Source organism: Homarus americanus, unplaced genomic scaffold (assembly GCF_018991925.1).
Source record: "Homarus americanus isolate GMGI-L3 unplaced genomic scaffold, GMGI_Hamer_2.0 scaffold31050, whole genome shotgun sequence".
Taxonomy (NCBI): domain Eukaryota; kingdom Metazoa; phylum Arthropoda; class Malacostraca; order Decapoda; family Nephropidae; genus Homarus; species Homarus americanus.
Window position 1 is genome coordinate 75,432 of NW_024730958.1, and position 18,604 is coordinate 94,035.

The 18,604-nt window shown below is 41.7% G+C and overlaps 1 protein-coding gene and 1 non-coding gene across 4 annotated transcripts in view; both read left to right on the forward strand.

The window, feature by feature from the left end:
• Positions 1-18,604, forward strand: part of LOC121867403 (FMRFamide receptor-like) — a 114,058-nt gene that overhangs the window by 68,575 nt on the left and 26,879 nt on the right. The window contains exon 3 of one of the 3 annotated variants that reach the window (XM_042367316.1): positions 14,347-14,414. The exons of 1 other annotated variant lie outside the window; for it this stretch is intronic. The gene's annotated coding sequence lies outside the window, so the exon portion shown is untranslated. Of the gene's footprint in view, positions 1-14,319; positions 14,415-18,604 lie in introns of those variants that run through there. One more of the 3 variants, XM_042367317.1, reaches the window with a different exon arrangement.
• Trnaa-cgc lies at positions 17,151-17,224 on the forward strand. The gene has a single exon. It is a non-coding gene; the product is annotated as a tRNA-Ala (tRNA).

The window sequence follows — 18,604 nt, forward strand, 5'->3', positions numbered from 1 at the left end:
CAGTCAGCTGGGCATCTGGCTTGACTGAGAGAAGCATTGATGATGGAGCATAGGGGTTTAGCAAGCTCCGGGGAGAACTCCTTGAAGAGTTTCATTGGTAAGTCAATGGGGGTGGTAGAGCGTTTTAATTTTAGTTTGTCCAGGCGTTTTGCTACTTCAAATTCTTCTACTAAGTCAGTGGGAAGGGGGGCTGGTAGGTAAGCAGGGAGAGTGGTTGTGTCAAGCCGGGGGAGCGTCTGGCATATAGTAGCGAAATGGTTATTTGTTTGCTCAGCTGCGTCAACATTAGTGAGATGGCTAAGGAAGGGGAGGGGGCGTGTCTTATTGTTTAGTCCACAGAGTTCTTTAAGCTTACCATACCATTGACTGATGTTGGTCTGCTTCAGGTGTTGCAATTTGGTTGGGTAGTGAGACTTCTTTGCAGTACGTATTTCGCGGATAACTCGGTTGCTAAGGGACCTGTAGCGGTTGTGGTCATTGAGATAAAAGGCTTTTTTTTTTTTTACGGGAATTAGCCCACCCGGGCACAGGTCAAACGACCCACAACGGAGCCTGGGGAGCGAAAAAAAAAGAACGGAAAGAAATTGTAAATATAGAAAAAAAGGTTATACTGTATTAATCTACACCACGAAGATGCCGGAAAACCAGCTTTTTAAAGTGAGACAGATTGTAAGAGCATGGAAACACAGAAGAAGGCAAAGCATTCCACAGTTTGGTTGTGTGAGGAAAGAAGGAGGTACTATAACTGGTTATTCTCGTGTGACCGACATCCACAGAGAAACGGTTGGCACCGCGGGCAAGACGTGTGTTACGAACCCACGGCCTTGCCGGCGGTACACAGGATGCCAAAGCCACCGAACATTGCCCGTTAAAGTACCTGTAAAAGAGAGAGAGTGAAGCAACATTGCGGCGAAGAGAAAGGGAAGAGAGATTGTCGACTAAAGGAGGAGAGTTAATAAGACGAAATGTCTTTGATTCCACCCTATCTAATAGTTGGACAGAAGAAAAGCCACACCAGATATGAGAGCAGTACTCCAAGTTAGGACGAATGAATCCCTTATGTACTTGGAGCAACTGCTCAGGAGTGAAGTAGCTGCGGCATCTGTACAGCATTCCCAACTTTCGGGAGACAGCTTTAGTTATACTGAGGATGTGTGATTTCCAGGACATATTGCAGGATATGGTGAGGCCTAACATATTTATTTTAGAATTTGGGAGGATGATAGCGTCCTGAAATGTAATTGGTGGGAGATCGTCTAATTTACAAAGTGTAATTGGTAAATATTGAGTTTTATTACTATTGAACTTAACCAAGTTTGTACCTCCCCATTCAGAGATGCTGCACAGATCCGCGTTGATAGAAGTAATGATATCAGTTCTAGAAACAGATCTAGTTTGAGAGTTAGGAGGAAGGGGAAAATGTGAGGAAGAGTGAAGAGTAGAATCATTAGCGTAAGAATGGATAGAATTAGTTGTGAGTTGATCCGAGGTGTGATCCAGGGCAAGTCAGTTGGGTGAGATCTGACGAGGGAAGAAGTGGTGGTGAGCTTCCGTGGTGGTGTTGGTATAATTTTTCCATTTGGTTTCCACGTCATCCACACTAAGTACTTCAATCCAGGGATGGTGAACTATCCACTGCCCGAAGAGGCGCACTGCAGAGTCAGTAATCGGCCTGTAGGTCTTGATGTAGGGTCTCTGTACTTGCGTGGTAGTGGCAGCTGGGGACCAGAGCACTGATAAGTGTGTGCTACACCCGATAGGAGGCATTGATTGAGGTGGTGTGTGTGTGTGGGTGTAATAAATCAAACAACAATAATATAAAAGTAGTACAGTCGTTTCAGAGCACCAACTACAACCTGACCTAACCAAACCCAACGATATACTTTCCATATAAAAGAGGTAAAGCCAGGCCAAGATATAGGTACACAGGTTCTTGCTATACATACAAATTAGCCCAAGCGTTGGGCCAAATAGGTCCGAAGTAGAAAGTTTTTATCGACTTTCCCGAAAAGTAGATTATCTACTTTTCGGGAAAGTAGATTATCGGCTTTTGGGGAAATATTAATTAATTTTCCGAAGTGGATTATCATAGAAAACGGGAAATTTGTATCACAGAAAATGGGAAATATCTACTTTCTGGGAAAGTTGGTTATCTACTTATCATAGAAAACGGGAAATTTTTATCATAGAAAATGGGAAATATCTACTTTCCGGGAAAGTTGGTTATCTACTTTCCCGAAAAGTAGATTATCTACTTTTCGGGAAAGTAGATTATCGGCTTTTCGGGGAAGTAGATTATCGACTTTTGGGGAAATATTAATTAATTTTCCGAAGTAGATTATCATAGAAAACGGGAAATTTGTATCACAGAAAATGGGAAATATCTACTTTCTGGGAAAGTTGGTTATCTACTTATCATAGAAAACGGGAAATTTTTATCATAGAAAATGGGAAATATCTACTTTCCGGGAAAGTTGGTTATCTACTTTCCCGAAAAGTAGATTATCTACTTTTCGGGAAAGTAAATTATCGGCTTTTCGGGGAAGTAGATTATCGACTTTTGGGGAAATATTAATTAATTTTCCGAAGTAGATTATCATAGAAAACGGGAAATTTGTATCACAGAAAATGGGAAATATCTACTTTCTGGGAAAGTTGGTTATCTACTTATCATAGAAAACGGGAAATTTTTATCATAGAAAAAGGGAAATATCTACTTTCCGGGAAAGTTGGTTATCTACTTTCCCGAAAAGTAGATTATCTACTTTTCGGGAAAGTAGATTATCGGCTTTTCGGGGAAGTAGATTATCGACTTTTGGGGAAATATTAATTAATTTTCCGAAGTAGATTATCATAGAAAACGGGAAATTTGTATCACAGAAAATGGGAAATATCTACTTTCTGGGAAAGTTGGTTATCTACTTATCATAGAAAACGGGAAATTTTTATCATAGAAAATGGGAAACTATCTACTTTCCGGGAAAGTTGGTTATCTACTTTCTCGAAAAGTAGATTATCTACTTTTCGGGAAAGTAGATTATCGGCTTTTCGGGGAAGTAGATTACCGACTTTTGGGGAAATATTAATTAATTTTCCGAAGTAGATTATCATAGAAAACGGGAAATTTGTATCACAGAAAATGGGAAATATCTACTTTCTGGGAAAGTTGGTTATCTACTTATCATAGAAAACGGGAAATTTTTATCATAGAAAATGGGAAATATCTACTTTCCGGGAAAGTTGGTTATCTACTTACCCGAAAAGTAGATTATCTACTTTTTGGGAAAGCAGATTATCTACTTTTTGGGGAAGTAGATTATCGACTTTTGGGGAAATAATACATAATTTTTCGAAGTAGATTATCATAAAAAACGGGAAATTTGTATCATAGTGTAAAGGCCTGGGACTTTGGGGATAGAAATCCCTTACCAGGTTCTTAATCCCTAATCAGGATCTTAATAAAGGAAAGTCAAAGACCATGGTTTTCTGAGGATAATCAAACAACCGTTTGAGATTGACATCTCTTTACTATAAAAATATAACACAAAACTCTGACACCACTCGACAAACATCAAATAACAATTACGGGAGTCAAACAATTAAGGCGGTCAACAGTTAATGGAGTCAAACAATTAATGGAAGCAAACAATAAAAGGGAGCAAACAATTAATGGGAGTCAGCAATTAATAGAATCAAACAATTAATGGGAGTCAACAACTGAAAGAATCAAACAATGAACAGATATTTCCTACGGCAGTGGCCCTGGGGGAAGGTTCTGGAACACGGTGATGCACATTCAGGGTAGGGAAGCGTCCATTCAACTCCACACTCGAGCGACGTCTTGAAATGGCAGGAGAACACCGGGGCACATACGGAATGAGATGAACTGACGGTCGTGGTATGGTAGTGGTAGATGACCAGAGAATTGACAGTCGATAGGTGAAGGTCTGTGGACACAGCCCACGAGTCCAGGACCTATGATGAGATCACAGCCAGAATTTGACGAACAGCGGGGTAGCTAGATAGTGACTGTATGGCGGCTGGGTTGAATCTGCCGGTGACCCAGATAGTCGCTGTGACCCAGATAGTCGCTGCCGTTCTCACCTCTGTCCAACCGCCCCAAGTGTCGTCCGCACCAGCAAACGAGCGATTAAGCAGCGGTAACGAGCAGGGAAAGTTGGTTATCTACTTATCATAGAAAATGAGAGATATCTACTTTCCGGGAAAGATGGTTATCTACTTTCCCGAAAAGTAGATTATCGAGTTTTCGGGGAAGTAGATAATCGACCTTTTGGGGAAATATTACATAATTTTTTGAAGTAGATTATCATAGAAAACAGGTGTATATGTATGTAGGTATGTATGTATGTATGTATGTATGTATGTATAAGTTCAGAAACGAATTGGCAGAAGAGAACATTATTAGCACTCGAGGGTCATTTGAAACACACACACACACACACAATCAAGGCAGCCTCGTACCGACTCTACATGCTACGATGACTTAGGTCACTTGGGACACCCACGCCAGAGCTGAGGACTATCTACAACGCCTTTATTCACCCCAAACTAATGTATGCGTCAGCAGCCTGGTCGTCTTCTCTCAACTCCACTCAACAACGTCGGCTAGAGAAGGTACAGAAAAGGCCCTGCAGAATCATGCTCGATGCAGACTACTCCGGCTACATCAACGCTCTCTCCACCCTGGAAATGCCATCCCTCAGTGTCCTCTACCATCAAGCACTAGCAAGGTTTGGCAGTGGAATACTGCACCATCCTTGTCATCGCCACTTCCTGCCACCGGCAGTCCCCCACCCACCTTGCGCAGTCCGCGACTTCAACAAAATACAGCCCATAAGAGCCCGCACCGATAGATATAAGAACAGCACCATCCCATCTATTGTTAAAGTAATAAACAACTCCTGGTTTATGTACTGCACAGCCCTGTAAATGTATTCAACGCATATTATATCATTATGTCTAAATCACATGTAAGTTTGTATATTTTCAGCCACCGGCTGCAACTCTATTAATAAACCGTTTATCATTATTATTATTATTATTATTATTATTAGTAGTAGTAGTAGTAGTAGTAGTATTAGTATTATTACTATTATTATTATTATTATTATTTCACACACACAAGGGAACAGTAGATACAGAATGCCACTTACATGTTTTTTCCTCTCATTCTCATTAAGGTCGACCCTGCTAACGTTAAGTAAGTCATTAGCACGTAAGTCATGTTTAAGAGAGACACTCAGGCTTACAGGTGTGGTGTGACTCAGGTAGATTACGTCACACCTGGAGGAACACAGGCCGGTGTGGTGGCGTGACTCAGGGGCATCGTGTTACTCAGGGAGGGCACAGGTGAGTGAAGCGTAATCCACTGTGTAATAATAATAATAATAATAATAATAATAATAATAATAATAATAATAATAATAATAGTAATAATTAACGGTTTATTGAAAGAGCATGGCAGACGGAATGCTGAAAATATACAGTTGCATAATTGGGGAATGGGTCTCTTGATTGACAAATAATATACAAGTAACATACTGTAAGTGATATAAATATGATATATAATGACTAGGTGGGGAGAAGGTCATACTACAGGGCATTTCAACATAGTGACAGTGCAAAAAGGTAAGATTGACTGGGAGTGAATACACTGGTTGATTACAAGTTATTGATAATTTTTACAATGGTTAGGACTGGGCTGTTTTTATAGCTATCAGTTCGTGCTCGTATGGGCTGGATGCGGTTGTGGTGTCGAACAGCAATTCTCGGACGAGGGATCTCGTGTGGTGGTAGAAACCGGTGTCGAGGATGGTGCAGAAGTTTCTCACCAAATTTGCAGGTGAGGTCGTGGTGATGGTCAGAGAGAGCGCTTCTTGATATGTGGAGTAGGAAGGGGAGAGAATAATCTTGCATGCCCTCTTTTGCACTTTTTCTAGATGTTTACGTTGTGTTGCATTTAGGAGGAAGACCAGGTAGGGGAGGCATAGGTGAGCTTGGGAAGTATGAATGTTGAGTAAGCACTGAGGAGCTCGGGCCAGGAACTCCGAGGGACTTGAGTCGGCGTAGGAGGTGGAGACGGAAACTGGAGGATTTGACAACTTCACTGACGTGTGTTTTCCAATTTAGTTTGTTGTCTTTGGTGACGCCGAGGAGGTTAGTGAAGTCTACAACCTGGAGAGTGTTGGGACCTAAAGTAATGGAAGGGGGTGAGACAACGTCGGAGAAGCGGTTGATGTGCATAACCATGGTCTTGGTATGGTTGATGGTGACGTGGTTTTTGGTGGCCCAACTTTGGGGACTGTTCAATAAATCCTGGAGGGCGGTACAGTCGGGAGCAGAATTGTTGACACTGATCCCAATGGTGGAGTCGTCGATTATTTCCAGCGAGCACGGGTTTCTCTTAGGGCATCATTGATAAGCATAGGGAAGCAGAGCGGTCCCATCTTGGAGCCCTGGGGAACGCCACAGGTGAGTGACTGAAAAGTGGAGACAGCCCCTCGGAAGCATACGGCTTGGCGTCAGTCACTAAGGAAGTCTGTGGGCCACGGTATAAGACTTCTTCGAAACCCGAGCTCGATAGCTTTGTTGATGATTAAATTGTGGTCGACTAGGTCAAAAGCTTTGGTGAAATCAATGAAGGCGACAGCTATAGACGTTTTTCGTTTCTCGAGATGGCGGTATATGTAATCGAGAAAGCTGACAAGACAGTGAGTGGTGGAGGAAATTTTCATATTACCAAATTGCTGAGGATCTACGGCTCCTGCAATATGAGCATAAGCCCAGTCAAAAATAAAACTCGCATATTAAGCTGGGTATTGGGGTGATTGCAATGGGTCGTAGCTCATTTAAGGATTGCGGACTGGTTGACTTGGACCACTGGTGACACATATGAGGTTTTCCAGTGTGTGTGTGTCCAAAAAATTCTAATTAACGAGAAACCAGAGCATTCTTTACCGTCTTATGAACAATTATTGTGAACATGCTGTACTCTTTACTCATCTTCGTTGAACATACAAATTGGCGAATAAACAAAGAATACTATAGTTAAATAAAGAGAGAGGAAGATAATGCAATAACGAAGTAAAACCTTTTCTTTACCTTAATACGGTTTATTTATTATAATGTTTCTTTAATTCTATATTACATTTTCATTTCGTTTCTGTTCTTTTTCGTCCGTTCCCCATCCACCCTATCTATCACCGCTCCTCCAACCCCACCTCACCCCTCCCCACCCCACCTCACCCCTCCCCACCCCACCCCTGTCTCTCACCACGTTAGTATTCTGAAACTGATCATTGCCGTCGAACGAATCAGAGATCATTCTAAATTTTCTGATTGTCACTCTGAATGGCTTGTGATGACACTGTAATTCAACTAAGCTTACTGATAGTGGTTTCATAACCTGATTTCCTGCTAGACGATGGAACACACACACACACACACACACACACACACACACACACACGCACGCAACAGTAAACAGTAATTAGATTTAGATTTCAAAGGCAAACATCAAAAGTGACTTCAAAGTTAGCTGAATGAAACGGGTCGGGTTGACGCAGTTGGTTGCCGCAGTTGGTTGCCGCAGTCGGGTTGCCGCAGTTTACAATAAATATTTCTTTACCTGGAGAGCAAACACACACCTTAGTAATTTATAGCTGTAACCTGAAGCTGAAATAGTGAGGGATGAGGGAGGGTGAGGAAAGACCAACACAGTGGAGGAGGAAATAGGGAAATGGTGAGGAGGAAATTGGTAAATAGTGAGGGAATAGGGGAATGTGGAGGAAATAGGAAAATAGTGAGGAGGAAATAGGGAAATGGTGTGGAGGAAATAGGGAAATGTGGAGGAGGAAATAGGGAAATGTGGAGGAGGAAATAGGGAAATAGTGAGGAAATAGGGAAATGTGGAGGAAATGGGGAAGCTCGTGTGAGGGAGGAAATGAGGAAATAGTGGCAGGAGAAAGAGAAAGAAAAATGTGGAGGAGAAATAGGGAGGAAATGGAGGAAATAAAATGAGCGAGGAAATAGGGAAATGTGGAGGAGGAAATAGGGAAATAGTGAGGAAATAGGGAAATGTGGAGGAAATAGCAAAATAGTGAGGAGGAAAGAGGAAAATGTGGAGGAAATATATAAGAAAATTGGTGAAAATCTGGTATATGGAACCCTGATATAACGGACTTTCCTCTCTATATAGTTCGTTATTTGGAGGTTTTACATCGAACAGAACCTTGATATAACGGACATTCATCCCCATATAGTCCGTTAAATAGAGGTTCCACTATGTACCAGCGAAAGAGAGACTGGGGGAGATAACAGAAGGTAGAGAAGAGAGAGACAGAGGGAGATAACAGAAGGTAGAGAAGAGACAGAAGGAGAGACAGAGGGAGATAACAGAAGGTAGAGGAGAGAGAGAATGAGAGACACAGGGAGATAACAGAAGGTAGAGGAGAGAGAGAAGGAGAGACACAGGGAGATAACAGAAGGTAGAGAAGAGACAGAAGGAGAGACAGAGGGAGATAACAGAAGGTAGAGGAGAGAGAGAATGAGAGACACAGGGAGATAACAGAAGGTAGAGAAGAGACAGAAGGAGAGACAGAGGGAGATAACAGAAGGTAGAGGAGAGAGAGAATGAATAGAAAGAGACAATGAAGAGGATGCGGAGACAGTGAGGAGGAAAGGAGAGACGAGATCTGACCTGACCCCAGTTCAGGGCCTGTACTGAGGACCTGGAGGATCTGTACTGGTGACCTGGAGGACCTGTACTGGTGACCTGGAGGACCTGTAGTTGGTGACCTGGAGGACCTGTACTGGTGACCTGGAGGACCTGTACTGAGACCTGGAGGACCTGTACTGGTGACCTGGAGGACCCAGAAGCTATGACGTGGAGGACCCGGCAGTTGGTGACTGGGAGACCTGTATTGGTGACCTGGAGGACCTGTACTGGTGACCTGGAGGACCTGTAGTTGGTGACCTGGAGGACCTGTACTGGAGGACCTGTGGTTGGTGACCTGGAGGACCTGCAGTTGGTGACCGGGAGGACCTGTATTGGTGACCTGGAGGACCTGTACTGGTGACCTGGAGGACCTGTAGTTGGTGACGTGGAGGATCTGTACTGGTGAACTGGAGGACCTGTAATGGACTATATCAATAAAACATGAAAATAAATACATGTCTTTTTTTAATTCAGTTTACGTCGTTGTGATTATTATTATTATCTTCTTCATGCAGGACTCAGAGCTGAGATCCAAGGCTGGACTCAAGCTGGGGAATCAAACTGGACTCAAGCTTGGAATCAAACTAGGACTCAAACTGAACTTAAGCTGGGACTCGACAAGGATTCAGGCTGGATTCAAACTATACTCACATAGAGGACTCAACAAATTTCTTTCATGAAAAAGTTTATAATTTTTTCATTTTTTTTTATTCCTGGACAAAAATAATAATAATCTAATTTACTTCTTGAGTGACTTGGTAAAATAAAATGGACATGTTTACTATTTTTACAGGTTTGACTTCATGTATTTCCTTTAGAGTGTGTGTGGGGTGGGTGAGTGTGGGGGTGGAGTGAGTGTGGGGAAAGTTGTGTGGGAGGGTGTGAAAAAGTGTGACTAAGGATTCCTTGTGTTTAATCATCACAAAGACAGTGGATACATAATACAAGAAGATACTATAGGAAGACAGGAAGGGCACTATATTCATCTTGGACACTATATTAAGTCACTATATTCATCTTGGACACTATATTAAGTCACTATAAACAACTACGAGATTTATTCCACTTGTAAACAATAAAGAACAAATTAATAGTGAGAGTCTTAGTGTTCCCGTTACCTCAAAGGCAAAAGTTATTCATGTTTACAAAAAGTGGTTGACGGGGTTCTTGCTTACGGGAAAACACTGACTGATCTTGAAACTCACTTCAGTTTGAGAGAGATAGAGAGAGAGTAGAATAGAGTAGAGTAGACCAGAGTAAGAGTAGAGTAGACCAGAGCAAGAGTAGAGTAGACCAGAGCAAGAGTAGAGTAGAGTAGACCAGAGTAGAGTAAAGCAGAGTAGAGTAGAGTAAGGCAAACAGTATAGCCAACTCAGCGTACCTCCAGATAATATACAGTATGTTTTATGGTACGAGGGAAGAAAGTTTTAATGATTTTATGCCTGTTAGGGGATTCACTCGGCACAAGTCGTTAAAAAATCTTAACTTCCAAAAAGATCCCAACGAGGAGGAACGTCACCCTTATGTCAGGTGATACTTAAAGGTGGATATCCCGTAGGTGCTGTATACTGACGCCTGATGGGAATTCCTGAAGGAGGAAAGGAGGGCGTAGGTGTAGTGAAGGTATCGAAGAGGAGCTATAACTATGTAGTAAACTTCCAGGAATTTAATAATATGTCGTGTATGTCTCGTCAAGAACAATGGTACGGGTGTTATGTATGTATTGAATGTGTGTGCGGATGTTGTGGGTGGCAAGGAAAGGTGTGTGGGTGGTAGACAGAGTATGTGGGTGGTAGAGAGAGTCTGTGGGTGGTAGAGAGAGTCTGTGGATGGTAGAGAGAGTCTGTGGATGGTAGAAAGAGTCTGTGGGTGGTAGAGAGAGTCTGTGGGTGGTAGAGAGAGTCTGTGGGTGGTAGAGAGAGTCTGTGGGTGGTAGAGAGAGTCTGTGGGTGGTAGAGTCTGTGGTAGACAGAGTCTGTGGGTGTGAGAAGGGGTGTGGATGGTAGACAGAGTCTGTGGTTGGTAAAGAAGTGGGATGGTGAGAGGGAATCTGTGGATGGTAGAGAGAGTCTGTGGAGTGGTAGAGAGGGATCTGTGGGTGGTGAGAGAGAGGTCTGTGGGTGGTAGACAAGAGTCTGTGGGTGGTAAGAAGGATCTTGTGGGTGGTGAGCAAGTCTGTGGGTGGTAGAGAGTCTGTGGGTGGTAGAGAGTCTGTAGGTGAAGTAGAAAGGGTTATGGGTGGTAGAGAGAGTGTGGGTGGTAAAGAAAGTCTATGGGTGGTAGAGAGAGTGTGGGTGGCAGGGAAAGGTTTGTGGGTGGCAGGGAAAGGCCTATGGGTGGTAGAGAGAGTGTGGGTGGTAAAGAAAGTCTATGGGTGGTAGAGAGTGTGGGTGGTAGAAAAGGCCAGTGGACAAGGGAGAAATGGCCTTCTTCGAGATAGGACAGGTGTGAGAGATTGAACAGGTGTGAGAGATAGAACAGGTGTGATAGATAGTACAGGTGTGAGAGATACAACAGGTGTGAGAGATTGTACAGGTGTGAGAGATTGTACAGGTGTGATAGATAGTACAGGTGTAATAGATAGTACAGGTGTGAGAGATAGAACAGGTGTGAGAGATAGAACAGGTGTGAGAGATAGAACAGGTGAGAGATAAAACAGGTGTGAGAGATAGAACAGGTGTGAGAGATAGAACAGGTGTGGGACAGATGTTCTAGCTACGTACAATATCTTGGCCTTGATACACCTCCCAGCCTCTGATTAGTGATGAAATTTCCAAGCTTCCTACAGTAATTGATGACCAGGTAAGGTTTCATTTAATTAACGAATGGTGGAAGAGACGTCAGCTGATTGGGTCTTGTGGGGAAGGTGCTAGGGAGTCTTTTGTAATGGAATATAGACAGATTTGTTTTTTCGTTTTCGTTCTGAAGTGAGTTTTGATGTTTGGCTCTTTGACGACGATGATTTGACCCTTTGGCGACGATGATTTAACCCTTTGACGACTATGATTTAACCCTTTGATGACTATGATTTGACCCTTTGACGACGATGATTTAACCCTTTGACGACGATGATTTGACCCTTTGATGACGATGATTTGACCCTTTGATGACTATGATTTAACCCTTTGACGACGATGATTTAACCCTTTGACGACGATGATTTAACCCTTTAGGACTCAAAGGGTTAAGTAGAATTATTTGTTTAATTACTTTATATCAACAGTGACTCTTATGTAAACTTTCCTCTGATGACGTGATGATGTTGTTATTTTTGTTTGTTTACTTCTAGAATCTTTTAACACACACACACACACACACACACACACCAAAACCGTAGTCATGCACATCAATACCGCCACCACTCCAGTGCAAGCTCCAGCAGTCACAGTGGGTGCCCATCCTCTCCAGCTGGTGCAGTCTGTCAAACTCCTGGGTGTAACTATAGACAACAAACTTGACTGGAAGGCCCATGTAAATAACACAGTCAAGGCAGCCTCGTACCGTCTCTACATGCTACGACGACTTAGATCACTTGGGGCACCCACGCCAGAGCTGAGGACCATCTACAACGCCTTTATTCTCCCCAAACTAACGTATGCATCACCAGCCTGGTCGTCTTCTCTCAACTCCACCCAACAACGTCAGCTAGAGAAGGTACAGAAAAGGGCCTGCAGAATCATGCTCGGCACAGACTACTCCGGCTACACCAACGTTCTCTCCACCCTGGAAATGTCATCCCTCAGTGACCTCCACCACCAAGCACTGGAAAGGTTTGGCAGCCAATTAATGCACCACCCTCGCCACCTCCTGCCACCTGCAGCCCCCCACACACCTCGCGCAGTCCGCCACTACAACAAAATTCAGCCCATAAGAGCCCGCACTGATAGATATAAGAACAGCACCATCCCATCTAGTGTTAAAATAATAAACAACTGATTTATGTACTGTACAGCCCTGTAAATGTATTCAATGCATATTATATCATTATGTCTAAATCAAATGTAAGTGTATATTTTCAGCCACCGGCTGCAACTCTATTAATAAACCGTTTATTATTATTATTATTATTATTATTATTATTATTATTATTATTATTATTTATTTACACACACACACACACACACACACACACATGTACTCTTCCTAAAATAATGTTTATACTTGTGGCAATATATCGTAACATGTCTCATACCTGTCACATACCTGTCTCATACCTCTCACATACCTGTCTTATACGTGTCACATATCTGTCTCAATATGTAGTGTGTCTAAGGTGCACCAGCCAACAGATTCACTGGAGTGCCGGGAATTACTAACTACCATTGATCAAGGTGGATTGTACAGGTTAAATTAGCCTATGATGTCACCCAGCGTATGATGTCACTGCTTGGACAATCACCAATGGTAGTGCCAGAAGCCGTCAATCACCCCCACCACCCACCCACCCACTCTCTTGCACTAGATGGAACGAGATGCATAACACCTACATAGTGGAACAGATTAGTGCAGTGGAACAGTTAGCATCGTGTTTATTGTGGAACAGATTAGAGGAATGGAACAGTTAGCATCGTGTTTATTGTGGAACAGATTAGAGGAATGGAACAGTTAGCATCGTGTTTATTGTGGAACAGATTAGAGGAATGGAACAGTTGGCGTTATCATCATAGTGGAACAGTTCATGTTATCTTATCCTGAAGAAAAAAAAAACACTTAAATAACAATGGGTCTTTTTATTATCTTATATTACGTCTAGATTTATTTCTTAACATTATAAAAGACGAAAAATTTGCTCTAAATAACTCTCGTCTGACTGAAGAGAGAGAGAGAGAGAGAGAGAGAGAGAGAGAGAGAGAATAATGGATGGTGGGTGTTCGAGCATCACGAAACCCCGGGACTTGTAGTGAAGAAAAAAGAGAGAGAGAGAGAGAATAAAAATCACTGAGAGAATGAGAGACTTGATGCTCGTTGTTGTCATGTTTTGAATGGCTTAAGTTAACAAAATGTGAGTAATCAAAACAAATAAAACTGATAAATATTGAAAAAAAAATATGATTATTCCCAGTACATCATTTTTGGGTACCGTCTGCTGGTTACCTGTGTGATGTAACCCTTTGAGGACCAGGTGTGTAAGTTATAGCCCTTTGAGGACCAGGTGTGTAAGCTATAACCCTTTGAGGACCAGGTGTGTAAGCTATAACCCTTTGAGGACCAGGTGTGTAAGCTATAACCCTTTGATGGCCAGGTGTATAAGCTATAACCCTTTGAGGACCAGGTGTATAAGCTATAACCCTTTGAGGACCAGGTGTGTAAGCTATAACCCTTTGAGGACCAGGTGTGTAAGCTATAACCCCTTGAGGACGATAATTCAAGTGATAATTTTCAAGGAGTTAAATTATTATCCTCAAAAATCTGGCAACTTAATCCATCGTCCTCAATTTGCTACGGATTAAATCATCGTCTTCAAAGAGTTAACCATCATCATCATCATCATCATCATCATCAAAGGGTAAAAAAATTTGTCTTCCCATAACTTGTCATCAACCTCACTCGTGTTCCAAAAATTAAATCGAGTGATTTTAATTAATTGGTAAATCTTTTTCTCCCACCAGATTCGTGGAGTCAAACAGGGAAGAAACGGTCTTTAGTGAAGGATTGTCTCGCCTATAGGACTTCACAGGTAGGATCCTCAGGGTTCCTTCTCTTACTAATGTTACGTACTATTAATCCTCTAAGGACACAGACAGACAGACTAATCATTCTTCAGCCTTCACACGGGATTAAAGTCATTCTACTGGACATCTTGCAAGTGAGAGTGGCAGAGTTAACATGATATCAATCGCTTAAAGACGAAGGCGATGCAGGGGAAACTATATTAGAACGTCAATCATTCTTCCTCACTGCCTCGACACAAGATGAATGATCGTGAGTGCCTGTTCGAGTGTTAAGTGGGGAAATATATCTCGTGTTAGACATTTTATATTACACTACGAAGATGTATATATTTTCTTATGTAATTTTTGCTATTTTTTTTTGTATTTGTGAAGATGTGTGTGTGTGTGTGTGTGTGTGTGTGTGTGTGTGTGTGTGTGTGTGTGTGTGTTTTCCTTCCTATAATTGAGTCTTATGGGAGAAAAATGTTCCAGACACCAATCACAAAGACGAACAGTCACGATAGGTTTCGAAGAACCAATCGCAGCTGGGCCAAAATTTATAACGTAATAACCTTAACCAATAACAGAGAGGAAAGTGGATGACGTTATTCATTTAACCAATCACAGACTAGGCATTTATGGTGACGTATACTTCTGTCATTGGTTGATAAGATGTAAATAAGATGTCGTCATCACTCATTGTTGACAGAATTAGTGTTTAAGTATAATTGTAGTTTCACCTGAGTCCAATAAAAGTATTACACCAGTTCTTCGTGTGGTAGAGAAAGTATAATTAATGAAAGGAGATGTGAGCTGGAGACGAGAGAGAGAGAGACAGAGAGAGAAGAGAGAAGAAATACGGAACTATGTGACAGAATCCAGAAAGGTTAATCCCAGGTTATTTTAGGTCATATTAAAAGTAATGGGAACCTGAACAACTGATACTGAGGAATTTACTGTCAGAGAGTAGTGAGGCAAGACTGGGAGTATGGGAAGTGCCGGGAAGTGCCAGAAAGTATACAGTGCCACCCCAAAACAGTGGGAATAGAGTGACAGATAGAAATATGTATTAAGAGTAAATTGATATTGAGTTATATATGGTTTCGTGATTGTGATGCATAATAACAAAGCTTTAAATATTCATGACAAAATTGGTGCTAAATCGTCCACCATGGTAAATATATCACCATCATCATATATCACCATCATCATATATCACCATCATCATATGTCACCATCATCATATATCACCATCATCATATATCACCATCATCATATATCACCATCATCATATATCACCATCATCATATATCACCATCATCATTATATCATCATATATCACCATCATCATTATATCATCATATATCACCATCATCATTATCACCATCATCATATATCACCATCATCATTATATCATCATATATCACCATCATCATATATCACCATCATCATATATCACCATCATCATTATATCATCATATATCACCATCATCACCATCATCATTATATCATCATATATCACCATCATCATTATCACCATCATCATATATCACCATCATCATTATATCATCATATATCACCATCATCATTATATCATCATATATCGCCATCATCGCCATATCATATATCACCATCATCATATATATCACCATCATTATATCATCATATATCACCATCATCATATATATCATCATCATTATCACCATCATATATCACCATCATCATTGAGCATCATCATATAATCACCATCATCATATATCACCATCATATATCACCACCAATACATCACCACCACTCATATATCACCACATCACCATACTCTACCATCATATATCACCACCATCATATATCACCATCATCATTATATCACCATCATATATCACCATCATATATCACCATCATCATATATCACCATCATCATATATCACCACCATCATATATCACCATCATCATTATCACCATCATATATCACCATCATATATCACCATCATCATTATATCATCATATATCACCATCATCATTATATCATATATCACCATCATCATTATCACCATCATCATATATCACCATCATCATTATATCATCATATATCACCATCATCATATATCACTCACTAATACGAACAGAATTATAATATATTACTGTAAACAAACAATTATTTTATCCTTTCACTAACCTCCCTTATATAATGACTCCTGCTTAATAACGTGAGGTGCGATTAAACGGAAAACAATTAATTCACCTTAAAATAGACTATATAACAACATAGACTTAACGAGCGTGAATATATTATAAGATTAATTCAATACTGTTATATTTTTTCACATCACAAAACAAAATACTTTATTCATTCTTATAATAATTGAATATGAATTTATTTTTTCCGGTCTTATGCTAAAGGAAATTATGACTCGGTTACAAGAATTACAGCCATCATCGTAGACTGTATTGAAAGGGATATAGTCAATCGTACCCTGTAGCTGGTGCACGCACACACACACACACACACACACACACACACACACACAGGAAACCTCATTAATCACCAGCCCCTCAGCCTAGCTCCCCTCCCTCCCACACACACACCTCTTCCCAGGTATCAAAACAGCTTTCCAATTAGGCTGAGCCGAGAAACACCTACTGCGCCCGTCACTAGCCAATAGGATCTCCCAGCTAGTACACTGCCTCTCTGCTATTGTTATTTGATGTTCTTGATGGCAGAAGCTCTTGTGGATTGTGAAAGTCTGAGTATGTATGTATGGCGACCTGTGGTGTAATGGTCAGCATGCTCGCCTCGCAAGCGAGTGGACCCGGGTTCGATCCTCGAGCAGGGTGAAACTATGGGCAAGTTTCTTTATGCCATTTGCCCCAGTCTACCCAAAAGTAATTGGGAACCTGGATATTAATCGATTTCCGGATCGTGTTCCTTGATAATGGTTAGCCAGTGCAGTTGGCGAGCTGTCCGGTGTTCTCGGACTATTCTTTGACACTGGGTCCTATAACTCGTTAACTCAGGGTGTGGTTGTTGTGTTTTGTTTTGCATCAGAAAATCGTCAGCTTCTCTGGTTTAATAAGACACAAGACTACACTGTTGGTCCCTTGGCTGTGAGCACAACACAAACCAGTCCCCACGAACCTCCATCACTCTCCCATCATAAGTGGTTCCTCTTAACACACACACACACACACACACACACACACACACACACACACACACACACACACTATCCTCGGATGTACCCACGTAAATTTTCAACTCTTATAAGCAAAAAAATTGACGATGCTTTTAGGGAACTTCCAAACTAATTAGTATGTCCGTCAGACGCCCCTACAAGAGGCTCCTTACTGACGGTGCTGTTCCCGAGGTCGGTGGTGAGGAAGCTGCCATACTGAGCTGAGTCTCTTTAAAAGGCAAATATTAATCTCTTCTTGTTCAGTTCCTTATTGTTATTCGTTAGTGTGTGTGTGTGTGTGTGTGTGTGTGTGTGTGTGTGTGTGTGTGTGTGTGTGTGTGTGTGTGTGTGTGCGTGTGACTAACTCCTCACTCCATTATATCATGGGGGTCGGAGATCGGGGTCACTCTCCTTCACAAACTTTTAACAAACAAAATTGGCTCCAAGAAATGACACAGAACTTTCATCTCGAGAACCTTTGTGGATAACTTTTTCTCCTCTTGATGAAGTGATGGCGTGGGGCTGAGGCGAGGCGAGGGGAGGGGAGGGGAGGGGACAGGCGAGAAGAGTACAGGTGAGATAATACTGTACACTCCTCCACGATCCGACATCTTAGGTTCGTGAATATTAGTTGTACTTGTGGTGCCCCGGCTAAGATCCTCCAGGCACCCGAGTTCCGAGACAGAGGACTCTACTAGAATACTGTACGTCAACAACACAAGACAGGCTCAAGAGGTGTTCCATCGAGGAGATAATGAGAACCTCCTTCAAAGTCTCCCATCACACAGCTGGATCCAGGAGTAACCTTTGACCTTATAAGTGGAAGTGGATGGTTTGTGTCAGGTGGTACCAGATGCTCGGCGCTGTACCAAGGTGGGGAAGGGGTAGGGGTGGTGGTATTATTGGTGTCTTTGCTCCAACGAATTGAATTGTGACCATCTTACGAATGAAATCAAGATGTCGTAATTTATCTTGTTTGTATCTGATGATAAACAAAATCAATCGATCAATCAATCACTCACTCAATCAATCAAGGTACCATC